The sequence below is a fragment of the Crocodylus siamensis genome, chromosome 1, assembly GCF_052110815.1.
Source record: "Crocodylus siamensis isolate JL-2025a chromosome 1, ASM5211081v1, whole genome shotgun sequence".
NCBI classification, from domain to species: domain Eukaryota; kingdom Metazoa; phylum Chordata; order Crocodylia; family Crocodylidae; genus Crocodylus; species Crocodylus siamensis.
In genome coordinates, this window is record NC_143395.1 from 229,686,204 (window position 1) to 229,701,389 (window position 15,186).

Here is a 15,186-nt window from a genome sequence, read left to right on the forward strand (position 1 = left end):
AGATTGTTGACAATTTATGATCCCTTTAAAAACAAACTAATAGTGAATTTTACCTGTTATAAAAGCTAATGGATTTAATGCTGATAGACATTGCTAAAACATTTTGGCTATATCCAGATGATCGTGGCTGTGCGGTATATGGCACTGCAGACATGCCTGCAATATTACATACTGCATATTCAGTTTTATGCATTGCAAAGGAGCAGCACACAGGGCTTTTTTTGATCCTTGGATATCCAGGGGTCAAAAAACCCACAGAAAAAACATGGAGCGGTGCATGTGGTGGCAGCCTGCACTGCCCAAAGCCAGAGCCTGGCTGGCTGCTACTATGCTTTGCTGCCGGCCAGGCTCCGCATGGCAAGATCACCACTGCTGCAGCCCCAGGAGGCCCCAGGACTGCAGATAAACTGGGGAAACTTGCCTGGGGACAAATAGTGGCAGCACAGTGTAAGCTGCTGCTAGTTGTCGCCAGGGAACCAAACATCCATGGACATCTGGGTGTGACCTCATTTATAAGCAAAAATGAGCCTAGTGCTCAGAATAAGTTAACAAAGGAAAGAAATGTGTTGGTAATAATAATAATAAATGGTATGTATTATTTATCACAAAATAATCCAGTAACCTCAAATATATTAAGGCACGTGGCTTGAAGGCTAAGCATATTCACCCTTTTGGGAGCTGCAGCATTCTTCATTTATGTACAGCCTTGGAGCCTATTTCATTTTATGAAATGGGTTGGATTTAACAATTTGAAATGGATAATGCAGTTCAAACAAATGACTTATAAAGAAATAAATGAGAAGAACGAAATGACAAAAAACAGCTTTTTCAATACATACCATTGCACAATTTAATAATCTTGAAAATAGTAATAAAACCTCTAGCATAACTGTTTTAAAATACAAAGTTGTTATAAAACAGCTCCTTGGAAAAAGATCTCTCTATTGTAGTGTGTGCACTAAGGCAGTGGTTGACAATGTTTTTGTGGCAGCAGGCCAGAATGGTCCAGCGCATATCTTAAGCAGGCTGGCTTTAGGACCTGCCTGCTGCTACTACCTCTGTTTCTTTCTGCTGTTGCTTCTCATTTGTGCCTGTGGCATGATAAAGGAAAGCTTCCAGCCTCAGCATGGTTTGTACTGGGCAACGTCCCCACTGCTGAATGCCACCAAGGTTCCCCCACAACTTAATGCTACCAAAGCCGCAGTTCTACCAGCTAGATCCAGTCTGCAGGTTGTAGGTTGCTAACCCCTGGATTAAGGAATGCAACAGAAGTTAACTGGCTTGGTAGTCTGACTCTACAGCAGCAGTTCCTAATGTGGTGCCCACGGGTGCCATGGACAAAACTTCAAAAGAATACAAAGTAAAGGGAAGTTGTGGATCTAATGGAATTTTAAGTAATGGATGAGATGATTGGATTGATCTAAATTCTAAACTTTAATATTCATATTGGTGCCTGCTGCCTTTCCTTTTAAATTGGAATGTGCCCTTGGGAACCCCTGCTCTACAGCATGGAAATAAAATGGGGTCTTGATCTGTGAGTGGACTTTCTAAGTACTACCACAAAACAAATACCCCCACCAAAACAAGCAGTAGTATAAATGAGGTTTTTCTGGCTGAAATCAGTTCTGCTACTATTTTAATTGCAACCTTCCAGAAAACTTAACTGCTATGAAAATTTTGTCCCTAGATAGAATTAAAAACCCAATAGCATCCAAAGAACAGTGTCTGATATGACTCCTCCATTATAACCACCTTGTTAAGAACTTGCTGAAAGAGGCCTAATTGACACAATGAGGAAAAATGACTCTGGCTGTAAGAACGTTTTCTCTACTAATGTTCACAGTAGTGGGAGTCCCCATTTAGCTGAACTAATTTTAAAAGAAATTCTCAATGGAGATAAGCATCTCTAGCATAGACAAAGCATAAACATCTCGGATGTGACTACAATCCCAATTTCATATATTGTAACTGTTAAATATCATAGCTACAGACTGCCACTGATGTAATTGATGGATGAATTGGGCCCTCAGAGATAACTCCCAGGTGGTGATGAAGCCGAACATAGCAGATCCAAGAACCTGAGCTTGCAGGGTTTTACTTGAGCATCTTTCCCCCAGCTATTATTGATAACTGCTACCTTTTTATAAGTTTCACACATGGGGTGCCAATACATGTGCTCCCATGTGTTCTAATTAGAATACATCAAAAGCAAATTTGATTACTTGAGTCTGCTGGAGCATTCAAATTACAATGCTCCAGTGTGCCTCACTGTCATGTATATTCAGTATCCCACATCTCAAAATGGTGGCCGGGGTGCTTTAACTAAAACTCATCAAATGAGCTCTAGTTAAAGCACCTCGGTGGCCATTTTGAAATGTAGGATGCTGAATACATATGAGGTTGCAGCGTTTTAATTAGAGCATCTGTCCAGGAGCCACTCTACCACTACCAGGGCGGGCATTTTAATTAGCCCAGGGCAAACTTTTAGTATTGGGCCTCCCTTCACTAGAGATAATGATGATAATAATTTTAAAATTACCATTTTTGGGGCTCCTTTTTGTCCAGGCCCTTGGCAGTCTCTTGGTTCGCCCATGTCTATATTTGGCCCTGTCTGGAACCACATACAGAGATGCCCGTGGACATAACCATGCTTGTGATTCAGTGCTGCCATGATGTGATGAATGTGGAGGAGGAACGAGCTATTTCCCAAACAGTAATGCACCTTGGAGTCCACCTCAGTGTTGAGGTGAAAAGGGAGGCCATATTCTACCTGATGGCCATTAGGTGATCAAGTCCAAACCTGAATTTTAACAGGTAGGTTTGTGGTGGCCTGTTTTTGAAGGCTTCACTTAAGCATGGAAGAAATCTGTAGAGAAAGGTGTTTCTGTTTCTTTGAATTGCGGTGTTTTCAGGTGAAGTCAAAAGTGAATTTAAGTTAATTGGCATCTTGATTAGCCCCATCAAGACACCTAGAAATAATTCGGTAGGCACATGATTGCCAATATTCGCAACCATGGCATTCCCTCAGAACACTATGCTGCTACTGATGCACACAAACCATCACATCACGTTTCCAAAGAGCGAGAAAGGTAGGAGCTAAGAAGATTCTGGCCAGAGGGTCTCTGAGTTAGCAGTGCTGACATCTTTTTTTCTTCCTTTTCCTCAACCTGACCAGTCTGTCTTTGCAGTCCCAACTGCAATGCTATTCTGAGGAGAAATCCATGAACTAAATTGCAATTTGGGAATGGTATATGAGCATACATCCTTTCCAATTGCTCCAATAAGGTTGGATCTCTCTTTGTAGAACTGGTGCTTTCAAGTCGGAAATTTCTTTAGAATTTTGGAAATGGGTGCCAGTTGTTTTCTTGTCTTCAAGACTGGGGAAATTATCATGTATCCACTACTGGAGGGAAAGAGAGCAGGGAAAGCATCAGCAATATTTAACTTCTCTAGTACCTACATAGCTTTGAAACAGATGCTAACTACTAAAAAGTACAGCAAAAAAAAAAGGAAAATAACTTCATCACTGCTTTGGATTCCGGTGATTGCTTGTCAGTGACTTTTCTGGCACTGCCTCAGTGTCTGAATATTAAAATCAAGCCCTCCCTTATCCTAGTACCTCTAACTGAAAGTTGGTACTGCAGTTCATAAATGGCAGAGACCCTGGAACTTTGGGCCTGATTTTGCTCTCACACTGCTAAAAATAAATACATTCACTGAAGTCAATAATGCTTAAGTCCTTGAAGGAAGTCAAAGGAGAATCAGAGCTTCTGTTTGAGTACTCCAGAATTGACCTATGAGCAGGCTCAATGTGCTGCTTTCTTATTGGAGCAAATTCAATTCTGATGGAAACAGGTCTGACTCCTGAAACTGAGATTTGCCTTTGCAGTAACAGTCCTAACCTAGTGTGGTTTTTTTTCTCAGAAGTAGTCAATACCAGATGCTTCTGGAGAAAGCATTTTGCACCCTTTAGAGAAGTATCAGTCCAACACAAAATAGTATATAATGCATGGGTTTTTTTGGGGAGGCGGGGGGTGGGGGTTGTTTGTTTTGTTTCTGAAATGAGGTTTTGCATCCATTATGAGTGAAGTCCTTTCTCTAAAGAAGTTGGTTGCAAAACTCTTGCTGACTTCCATGGATCCAGGATTTCACTCGGTACATCTTTTTTGTGTTAAACAGTGAAGGTAATGGCCGTTTTCTTATCTGCTTCAAAATACTTTGGGGTCCTCCTAAAATCTTGGTTCCTAAACTCCTTTTACTATGAATTAATATGATGACAGGAAAGGTGTAGAGGAAAATGTAACTATTTTGCTTTATAATGTGGTTTAACTTACTAGTCCTTTCAGAGCACTCCTATTCTTTCTATGACTAAGTTACAAAGTGTTTTTGAACACTTGCTTAGAGATTTCTCTCTAAATATATACATATAATACTTTATGGAAGCAAGATAATTTGGATGTGGCTACTATTGTTGCAATGCAGCAAAAGGTTGGTACACTACTTGAGCATGTAAAGCTCCACAAGTATTAACTGCATCAGCAAAAAGGGTCTTAAAACACTTCATTAATAATAGCTGATGTCTTTAAATTTTAGGTTAGTCAAATATGCTTGACATAACTGTTGAATTGCATTAAATGTTTACAAAGCATCAGTCTTGCAAGTAATGAAAAAAGAAAGATTGGATTAATTTAGCAGAAGTAACGATCTTCCTAAAAACAAAAAATGTGGGGGGAGAAGAAGGGAATGAAGGAGAGGTAAGGGAGAAGAGGAAGAAGTAGATTCAGTTCTGTTCTTGGTACACACTGTCTGTAGTAAGTTCATTAATGAAGCTCCATCCACTACAGTATAAACTGTAAGTTTGAGGCTAAATTGTGCTCTCAGTAGGTTTTGTGGTATGACTACTTCTGCTTCCTCGTGAGCACAGAACCTATTTGGAGCCCCCAGTAGGCTGATTTAACCATATGGGTTCATACTCTGCCAGTTGTTCTTTTCAGCTCCTGCCAAACTCCATGCCCTTATTTTGTACATCCGTCTCTTCTGCCTATGAAGCTTACATAAATCCTCTACTTGATCCCGAGAGAGGACCAAAACCCAGATCCTTAAGGGCATAGTGTCACCTAACTCATTGGAATCAAAGGTATCAAGGTGCTAAGCGTGCACTGGTTTTAATATACTTTGAAGATCTGAGCTCAAGCTTTTTCTTATTCTTTTCTTTTTTTTTTTTCATTTGACCATGTTCCAAGGACAGGGTTCTGGCTCATGATGCCGACTTTCTCAGGGCAAAGACTTCCAGAACAAGTCGGGCATCTGTGAGAGTAGGAATCTGTTGACGAGAAGATGGCAGGGAGACGAGTTTTTAAATATTTGAAATGTCTGACTTTTAAAGTGAGGAAAAAGCACTTCCATTTGGCAAAGCATTTGCTAATTCTTGACCCAAAGACTTGGTGGCAAAGAGTTTGCTAATTTAATCACACTTGAAAAGTATTTCCTTCCATCAGTTTTGAATTTCCCACTTGCAAATTGCATTCAATGTGCCTTTGCTCTTGTATTCTATCATTCTGTAAACTTCTTTTCTCCATAAGTACCTTCTTTGTGTCATTCCTTGTTTTATGTACTTTTACTATGTCCCTAATTATTTCCCTCCTAAGGTGAACAAGCCCAGTCTCTCTTCATGATGATTTGTACCTATCCCTAATCACTCTCTTACCCCTTTTCTAGAGCCACTCTAATTCTGCAATATCATCTCTGAGACTGGGGTTGGGGACAGAAATAATACTGGTTATATTCCAGATACTGTTGATTTATATAAAAGCATTAACGTGTTTCTATGTTATGCAGTCTCTCCTTCCTTCTTACTTGCTTTTTTGACCTGCAGCTGCACATTGAACAGAGGTATGGTGCACAGGTCCCCTCAAAGAGTTGATCCAGTTTAATTTTTAGCTTGGTAATCTACCATATTTTCTTATTCAACATGCACTCCTGCTGCCCCAACAAAAAATGGGGTGTATGTCTTAAACAGAGAAGCTGATTTTTTCCTTGCCCAGCATAGAAGCACCCCATTTTGAATTTCCCATAAAGAACAGCAATATTTATTTTGAGGCAGCTGAGGAAGTCAGTTGACTTAATGGCTCATTGTTCTTCATTCTACTGGTGTTAACAATTGTCTGTCCTTTATAATGGTCCAGGTGTTATACTAAACAAGCCAATCTTTCTTTTGGCAATCGAGCTATAAAATTCTTTTGGCTACTTCCGGTCTCTCTTCTCCTATTTCAGAGCCTTGCATACTTATTTAGTAGTATCCCTGCTCTATAAATCCATAAATTTGGAGAAATCTTTTTTGTTTGTTCTGCCTTTTTTTAAAAAAAAGGGCATATTTTTTCCATGGCATCCACTTCTTGGCTGCACTGTACTTTTGAAATCCATAGTATTCCTACTGGCACAGTATTCCTACTGGCATAGGAAGTAGCATGCTACAATTTTTAGCAGTGGATAATTATCTCGTCCCTCTGAAGCTCCACCAGTGCTTGAAGGGTTAGGGAAGGGGACTGGGTCAGAGCTAGAGCTGGTGCCTTGTGCAGGCTTTACCACTCTGGAGCTTTGTAGCATGATATGGCCAGGTCAGTTGATTCTTTCCCCTCCTCTAGCTCTCAAGGGCTTTAGGAGTTGATGTGTCCATTGGCTTGCTTCCTTTCTTCTTCCAAAAATGTGTGTGGTGTGGGGGAGATAAAACTTAACATTCAACTGCTTTTTGCTGTCAATTTATTTGACTAATCCCACAGAATAAGAAGTTGGAGTCAATGCTCATTGAAGAAAAATGCTTCAAGAGATTCTACATTTAAAAAAAATGTTGAGTATCCTAAATAATTGAAAGGAAAGTACCAATCAATATTTGGATATCTGCATCTATGCCAGGTGTCTGGATATGGCACTAGATACCATTGATAACATAGCTTGGTATTTCGTTATTTCAAAATAACTGCCATACTTTACAGGTGAGCTGTAAACTGAAATTATGGCTACCTCCCAAGAACAGAAGAAAGGTAAGTTGTGAGCTCCTGATAATATTTCAATTTAGATATTTGTATTCTGCCACTTGCAGTTTCACCTTGGAGGTATTCACTTCACTTTCTGCTCTAAACTAGGGGCCTGAGTGGCTCTTCTATTGAAGTGCCACAATTGGCCTCATATGGCAGGGTGGGGTTAATGAGCCTCAAATACTGGCATGCCATAACTTTAGAAGAATACTTCAGGGAGCTAGGCAAGACTAAAGTATAACGTATGGATATAATTAACTCTGATTATCATTAATAGAAAATTATCTTTATTCATCTGACTGAAGTGGTTAATAGTGCTTTGCCTAATGAGTGCCTACATAGAGAAGGGCAAAAATGTTTCTTTTCCCTTGGTGTTGGTGCCTAATATGTATATATTTCTACTTGTTTATAATTCTTCTCTTTGGTAGAAAACATTTTAGATAACATCTTAATAAGACTCTTACAGCCTTATTTTCAGCATCATCCTGTCTGAGGATTTGAAGATCATGAGTTGGGTCACTAATTTATTTTTTAATGTAGTTTTATTTTGTTGTTACACTTGCCTTCTAGTTTTTGACCCTTTAGTCTTCATGTTTTAATTCTGTTCCCTGCTTCCAAGGGTTAGAAACTTTTTATAAAAGAGAAATGAGATTCTCACACAGTTACATTGACTCAGCAGCTAGGGATTAAGAGAAATGCCAAATATCATGAGTCTTTCAATAACAGCACAAGTCAGTAACGCTCTTTTCTGCCTAGATCAGGGATTTCCAGCCTCTATAGCCTGAGGGATGAACATTTTATTTAAAAAAAAAGCAAGGGGCTCACAATCAATATCTTGGGGTCATTTGTCTGCTCCCCGGGCTTGATCCTACTGTTATCCAAGTCGGTGAGGAAATGTCCATTGACTCAAGGGGTTTGATGGTGCACTGCTCATGTGTTGCTTCTTCCTATTCTTGTTCTGAGCATAGCATGGCTAGACTGGAGGATCTTGCCTTTTAGAATAAAAAAAAGAAACATTTAAAAAAACTGCTGTAGTTATAGCTTCTTAGGCTGTGTCAGATAAGCACAACTGTGTGGTATGTGGTAATGCGGACATGCCAGATGCTGTACATTCAATTGTTCTATGTCCTGTAAGATAGTAGTGCAGGGGTTGGGGTTTTTTGGGGGGTGGTTGGGGTCAAAAAACCCATGCACACAAAAATGTGGAGCAGTGCATGTGGGGGTGCCATGCACTGCTGAAAACCAGAGCCAGGCCAGCCAGAGCCATATTCTAGCTACTGGCTCTGAGAAGCAAGATCGTCCCTGCTGTGGCCTCAGGAGGCCCCCAGGACCCCAGATAAAGCTGCTGGGGCCAGCCCACTGCTGGCTCCAGACTCCCCTACCTCCCCTAGGATAACCTGCTGCGTGCCAGAGGATGTGTAGCACAGAAATTCCCTGGGGAAAACTAGCAATGGCAACAAGGTGTCCCACTGCTAGTAGTCCCTGGGGAACCAAGCATCCATGCCCAAGTGGATGTGGTCTTAGAGAATGAAATATGACAAAAAGAGTTTAACTTTTCTTCTAGAAGCTGAATCTCAGATAGCTGCTGAATGCTTAAAGGGACAGTGTCCTAACTATCATTTTTCAGTAGGAAAAAACCAAAGCACAAACAAAAAAATCCCCTTACCCCCAGTCAGTGTAGGGTACAGCTGTCATGTGGGAAAACTTCATAGCAACTTAAGTGAAATTCCTCTTCAAAAGAATCCCTTGTATACAGTCAAGTTGGTGATATGTTGGGACCTTTACCAGGGGTGTATGTGTGTTTACACCGTATGTGACAAAATACGAGCTCTCACTGGATATACTAGCATGGATAGAGATATAAAAGTACAGAGCTCTCTTGGCCCATTAAAAAGCAGCAATAACTTGGCTGAATGCTTGTGAGAAGAGATTTTACTGCTACAGAGTAGTTTGTTCAGTACATCTGCAGTGCATGCAATCTTGCCAGTTTTTATTCTCCACATGTAGCAGACACCACAGTGATTACCACTAAATGCCAAAACTTGCACTGTTGTTACCTATGTTCTGTATAGCAAAAGTTTAGTATGTAAGGGCCAGTTGTGAGGACTTGCATGGGAATCAATATGTCTATTTTAAAAACAATGTACAACTGTACGTGAGTTTAGGTGGTGGAACCTGATCTTAAAATAGTCCCATTTGAAAATCTGACTTTATACAAAGAGAACATTGCAGTCCTGTTCTTGCTTCTCTGTTAGCCTTGGCAGTAAGCAGGTTACTATGCTTTTGACTTCTCCCATATTGATCTGCTCCTTAAGAATATCAATGTCCCCATACTGGAGTGGTGTTTTTTATTTCAAAATCCCTCAGTCAACATTTACTTCCTACTATTCTTTGTTAAAGAAATAAGCCAAACTTCTTAACATTTGGGTTAGTCAAAGCATTGGCTAACGTCCTGCATAAAAATGAAGGAGAAGCCTTTACGTCACCATTTCCAAATGCCAGCATTTGCTGCTGTGTTTTCACATAGCCAAACAATTTCTTGATGCATATGAAGCCTTTTGGGATTCTGTGAACTTTGCAATTGTAAATTGAAAAGGTTTCAAATTTGCATAGGACAACTTACAAATAGTTTTACATTCTAAAAGTATTTAGAGACTAAACAAACAGAAAAAAACACTGTAATGCAGTAATTCAGATAAGGCAACAAAAAATCAATTCCTGGTAATTTAACTCTTTTACTACGGTAAAAGAAAAAAAAAAAAGACTGCTGCTCTTGCATTTGCAAGTACTACCCATGAAATGAATGGGACACAATCTAAGTTGCCCTGGATATTTGTATGGGATGTCATTAGATAATCAAATGTATTAAAATATTATGGCCACAAATGACATGCCATTAGAAGAGAAACTTAAAGAGCTGAAATAACATCTGGTGACATTTTCAGAGTTGGTCCCTTCCAGGAGGAAGACTGAGGAACTTCTTTCATGGAAGACCTGTGAGTGTTTTTATTCACATATACCAGGCAACAGGTTTGGCACATGAAAGCAAACAGCATGTCAAAGGTGTACCTCTACTGCAAGCTGTTGGCATGCTTGGGCTCACAGTGACACTTAGAGCCCTTGGCTTCCTGTTGGTTTGAAGACAAGTCCAGACTCCTAGCACACAGTTGGCTTGGCAAAGCAGGAGCTAAGCATATTTTCTCAACCTGAAGCTAGCTGGCCAGAGGGGTTCAGGCTGAGAACAGATTTTAGGAAGCTTATTTCTTAGGACCTCATTTTTAACCACTAGGAGAAGAACCATAACTTCAAAGAATTTTGAAGTAGCTAGCTCTACTTGGCACCCACCTGGCTGGGCCTCAGCACTGGGAACATAGGAGGCAAGAAGTGCTGCTACAGCATGACAGATGTTAATGAGAGGTCTGACAATACACTATTACATGCTTCTGCTACATGGAGTTTGACAAGGGATCTGCGGGTGTCCTTCTGCCTTCTGAGACCCATTGTTTATAGGGGGTCTGCAAAAAGAAAACTCTTAGAAGGGATTGGACTTAGGACAATCTTGGTTAATCAGGAATAACCTGCTGAACAAGCTGCTTCAATAGGTTTCTCAACAAAATTTCAAAGGAATTTCTTGAAGGTGAAACCATAGATGTCCCTGCAGAACACCTGAAGCATCAGTCCAATAAGTACTGCCAGCTCTGTCTGCTATTTTTGTGTGGGAAGATATGGGGTAGTTAGGGAGGACTTTCCCAGTTTATGGCCAATGTTCCCATAATTCTGAATGACTTTGTATTCCCCTGCATGTGATTAGCTTCAATTAAAGGTTTAAAATGTGCAAGGGACATTCAGAGCTTGCTGCCTTTTCTTGCTCCCCCACCACCCTCAATCCAGCCACATGGATCTAAACTTTTTGTATTTTATCTTTCTGCCAGTCATCTTTTGACACAGGTTGAACACTAGGTGTTCCCAAGGATCATCATTTGCACTCCAAGCAGTGGGGAAGGACTTTTTTTGTAAATAACTTACAATTTACATGCTGCTGATTTATACCTTTGCTACAAAACAGTTGCTTCTGGATTAGTCCTAAGACAGAGCACTTTATTTTTAGCATTATCTTTGAACTACATAGCTTATTTAATGTACAATAACTCTTAGTGCTATAGTTAACATAAGTTCTCCTTGCCAGGTCCTTTTGGTGGAAGATGTCTTGCGCTGAATAGTGGAATTGCATGTGTGGGTTTTTTATTTTATTTTTATTTTTGGTTTTTTTGTTTTAAAAAGAAAAGGTCCTTGGGGGTAATTCTCAGCCTTTCCAGAAGAGGCTTACAGTAATTTGAGGCCAGATATGAGACCAGTCCATAGCTATTAGTCATCCACTGCACACTTTGTTTTGATATTCTCTCCTATGATTGGGGGTGCGAGAGAAGAAGAAGAAGAAGCTTGTTTACTGAATGCAACTCCTGCTGCATGACAGGTTAACTTGGTTGATTGGGCAAACTTTTCAGGTCTACCTCTGAGGAGACCCCTTCATTCACTGCTATGCTGTGCTGTCAGCAGGCTCTTAGGCTAGCTACAGACATTCAAAAAGCCTGAGGTGGAATTGATCCAAGTTATGGGTTTTTCTATAAGTGGAGCCATTTATGTTGGTAGCGAAGAGAACATACATACATTCACCCTTTGAGGGATGGCAAATCTTAGGCTGAGTTCTGCCATCTTTAAACCAGGCTGTGTGCTGAACTTCTGTTCTGAATACAGACCAGTTTTGTATGCCAAACTTCTGTTCTTTATGGGTATAGACCTGTTTCTGATCACTTATGCTATAACATCTGTACCTGGCCTTAATCCCCTTCGCATAGATTAATGGACCCCTAGCTAAAGTGCCAGCTCTCTTTTTGTTCAGGAACTTTCAGGATATTTTTTTCATGCTGAGCAACACAAAGACAAATGTCTCTGACCCAACACTAGTCACAGGTCCTGTTAGGAGTTGAATCTTTCCTTGAAATCCATAACACATATGGTTTTCTTTATGAGTCTTTTAAGTTTCTAGGAAATTAGAATGAACTTAACAGGTGCAGTTATCAGAGCATCTTGTAAAGTTTGTGCTGGCAGAATGTCAGTAGCTGACCTTACACATCTTGCTTACCCATGATAGCTAGCAAAGTTAAGTAGAAAACTGACCTTGTCTCTATGCAGAAATAAGGTATGTGTGCAAAATGTCTTCAAATTTAAAAACAGCGAATATACTAATTACCTCTTTAAAGGCATTTTGAGACCTAAAGGAGGAGACTGATCCTGTGCAGCTGAAATGAAAGCTAATAGAAAGGGAGGTTATAGATAATACACTGGCAGAGATGCAGCCATTACAGAATAAATGAGAGCAGAGATTGATTGGAAAAATTCCTGGAACAAGAAAAGAATGAAAAGGAATAAAAGCATGTATTTCAACCTCTGTGCATCTTCCCACAAAGTGGGAAGGAAAAGGAAGACAAGAAGGGCATTGCAGAAACCAAGCCGCTTGTGTGTGGCTTTTCCTTTGATGTGTGGGTTTTCAGTTTTACACCTTTAAAAGGATAACTTTTATGAGCAACTTGCTTCAATGTATTCTTTGAAATAACTGTTTAATAAAAGTGCTATTGGTGGTTCCCCACTTCCTTGTAAGGAAATGAAGAGCCAAGCTTATGCAAAAGTTTTGATTTAAAGTATCAGAAAATAAAGAGAACTTGAAAATTAAATTATAGTGCCCTGTGAGTCAAGCTCAGTGACTTATACTTAACTTGAAAGGCAAAACAATACCCCTGCAGAAGTGAAGACCAAAGCCTTTAGCCAATGCAGACCATCAAATTAATCAGGTACAATATACTGTCTAGAAACTTGAGCAGACAGAGCTCTCCTCCCAGGCACTCTATTTAAAATACTAGCCTATACAGGTAAATGAAGAGTAATGCATAATCAAGAAAACATGCATTTGCAAACAGTTATTCATGCCCTGCATAGACAAGATGTAGTGTCATGATTTTCTCTGTATCAGTGTTTATGGGAGTACTTTCTGCCCATTGAAACCAGTAAAGGAAATGATTAATGGCTGAGTTTCTACTTGGTATGGAAAAAAAAAAGTCTTGCAGATGTTGTGCAAGATGCATGCAGGATGCTACAACCCAACAGGAGCCATGTGAGACCCCACACAGTTTGGAAACTCCATTCCCTAAAAGGCATTTGGTATGTTGGGTTCAATTCTGTATGGTTGTAGTGTGTGGGTAAACCACCTGAAAATTTACACCGTAAATCTTCAGGTGCAGGTTCTTGGCTAATCGGGTGGTGAAGTAATTTGCTTCTGGATAGTAACATGAGCCTGCTTCTGATCCTGTTTGTTCACATGAGGATTGCAGTTTATCTAAAGAGCTCAGTGCCCTTCCACTTTTGAAGGGCTATGAAGTGTGCCTTCAGGCACCACCTTCTCGATTCTAACAACTGGCCTGCAATAAAGAGTTGCTTGCCTGATGTCTTGGCAAAGCAGTACAAACTGGCAGCATGAGGAGACATGGAAGTAGAAGGTGCTTATATGATAGCAGGGCAAAAATAACTTCTGCTCTTGTGGTCATAAAGGAAAGAGAAGCTTGTCCTAGAATGTACCACTTGGGGGAAACCTTGTATCTGTCCACACAAACTGTAATGCCAAATAAGGGTACTGGGAACAAGTGTACTGCTGGATGCCGGGGGCAGAGTTGCCTTTCTTGAGCTTACATGAAAAAAAAAGAGGGCACTGAATATACAGTACAATGTACCTGTAATCATATACTTACCAACCTGACATGGCAAACCAGTCTTATTTTTGGGCAAGCAATGTGAAAATCTTTGAAAGTTTATGAAATTTAGACTATGTCCCAGTTAGGCAAGGTTCCTTGAGTAGATGTGATGCCTTTTATTAGACCAACTGGGTAGCTGGAAAAACATTCTTGGCAAGCTTTTGGGTGCAGTCACCGTCATCAGGCAGAGGGAGTCTCTGCTGTTCTGAAACTCCAAGAAACAAGAGAAGCTGAAGGTGTGGCAGGATGTTGGTGATAATGTAAATAGGTAGAAATTAGAAAGACAAATGGTAAAGCAGAGAGGGGAAAGAACAGGAGTAAAACAAATATGTCCCAGTTAGCACATCTTTATGTCTTGATATTTAAACCTACAAACTGCTTAATAGTTTCTATGAGGATACCAAGGACCTCACTATATCTAGCTTTATATTGGCAGAATAATTTGATTGATTTATTTCTCCAGGAAAATGTGCACTCAAATATCATGGGGAATGGCACCATAGTAGTACTTTTAAGAATAGTGGTATGGTACCATGTTTGTAGCTGTACACTGAGAAATAATTGTGCTTTTTGGCACCTTAGCCCAGCATCTGTTAATGTGCTCTTTAATACCTCTGCCCTGCATCTGCAAATGGTGCATTTTAAAGAAAATTACTATTGCAGACTTGCTGCCAATTAAATGCCTTAAACATACCAAATAGTTTTCCCAATAAAAAAATCTTCCATAAATTGTCAAGGTAGCTTAGTCTAAGAATGTGGCCACACAAACAAGGCATAGTGGTCTGAGCCTACAGTTCCTGCCTGCCCCAAGCTGAGCTGGCTGAGCCCTGCTTGGCAAGGGGCTGGCTGGGAGCTGCCCCACAAGTGGGACAGTTGCTGTCCACCCCTGTATCTGGGCTGACTGGGAGCAATTTGCTCTGTCAGCTGTCTACACGAGTTATGGGGTGGGCAGGAACTGTCCTGCTTGTGGGGCAGCTCCTGGCCAGCCCTGTGCCAAGTGGGATTTTTTTCTGAACTAGTTGCATGTGCAGAACAAAATTATTTATAAATAGGAAATTCCTGATATATGGAAGCATAAAACTTGAACATGAGTCACTAAGCCCCTTTTGTACATCACAGGTATTGTGTAATTAACTGGTTACACGTGCAAAGTGGCTATCACACAATAAAAAGCTCCAACCAGCTATGGAGTTAGGCCTCAAAAATTTGTACTAACTTTATAGCTAGTTGCTATTGAGCTTTATTTTTCATATAAAGCAAGGTCTCCCCTGTGCCTGGGAGCCAACAGGATTCCCAGCTACCGTGGTGCACCTTGCCCAGCATGAAACCCCCACTGGCATGATCCCCAA

The 15,186-nt window shown here is 40.4% G+C and overlaps 1 pseudogene; it reads left to right on the plus strand.

Annotated features, from left to right (window-relative positions):
- The first annotated feature begins 2,991 nt into the window (after positions 1-2,991).
- Positions 2,992-15,186, plus strand: part of LOC149874252 (uncharacterized) — a 78,013-nt pseudogene continuing 65,818 nt past the window's right edge.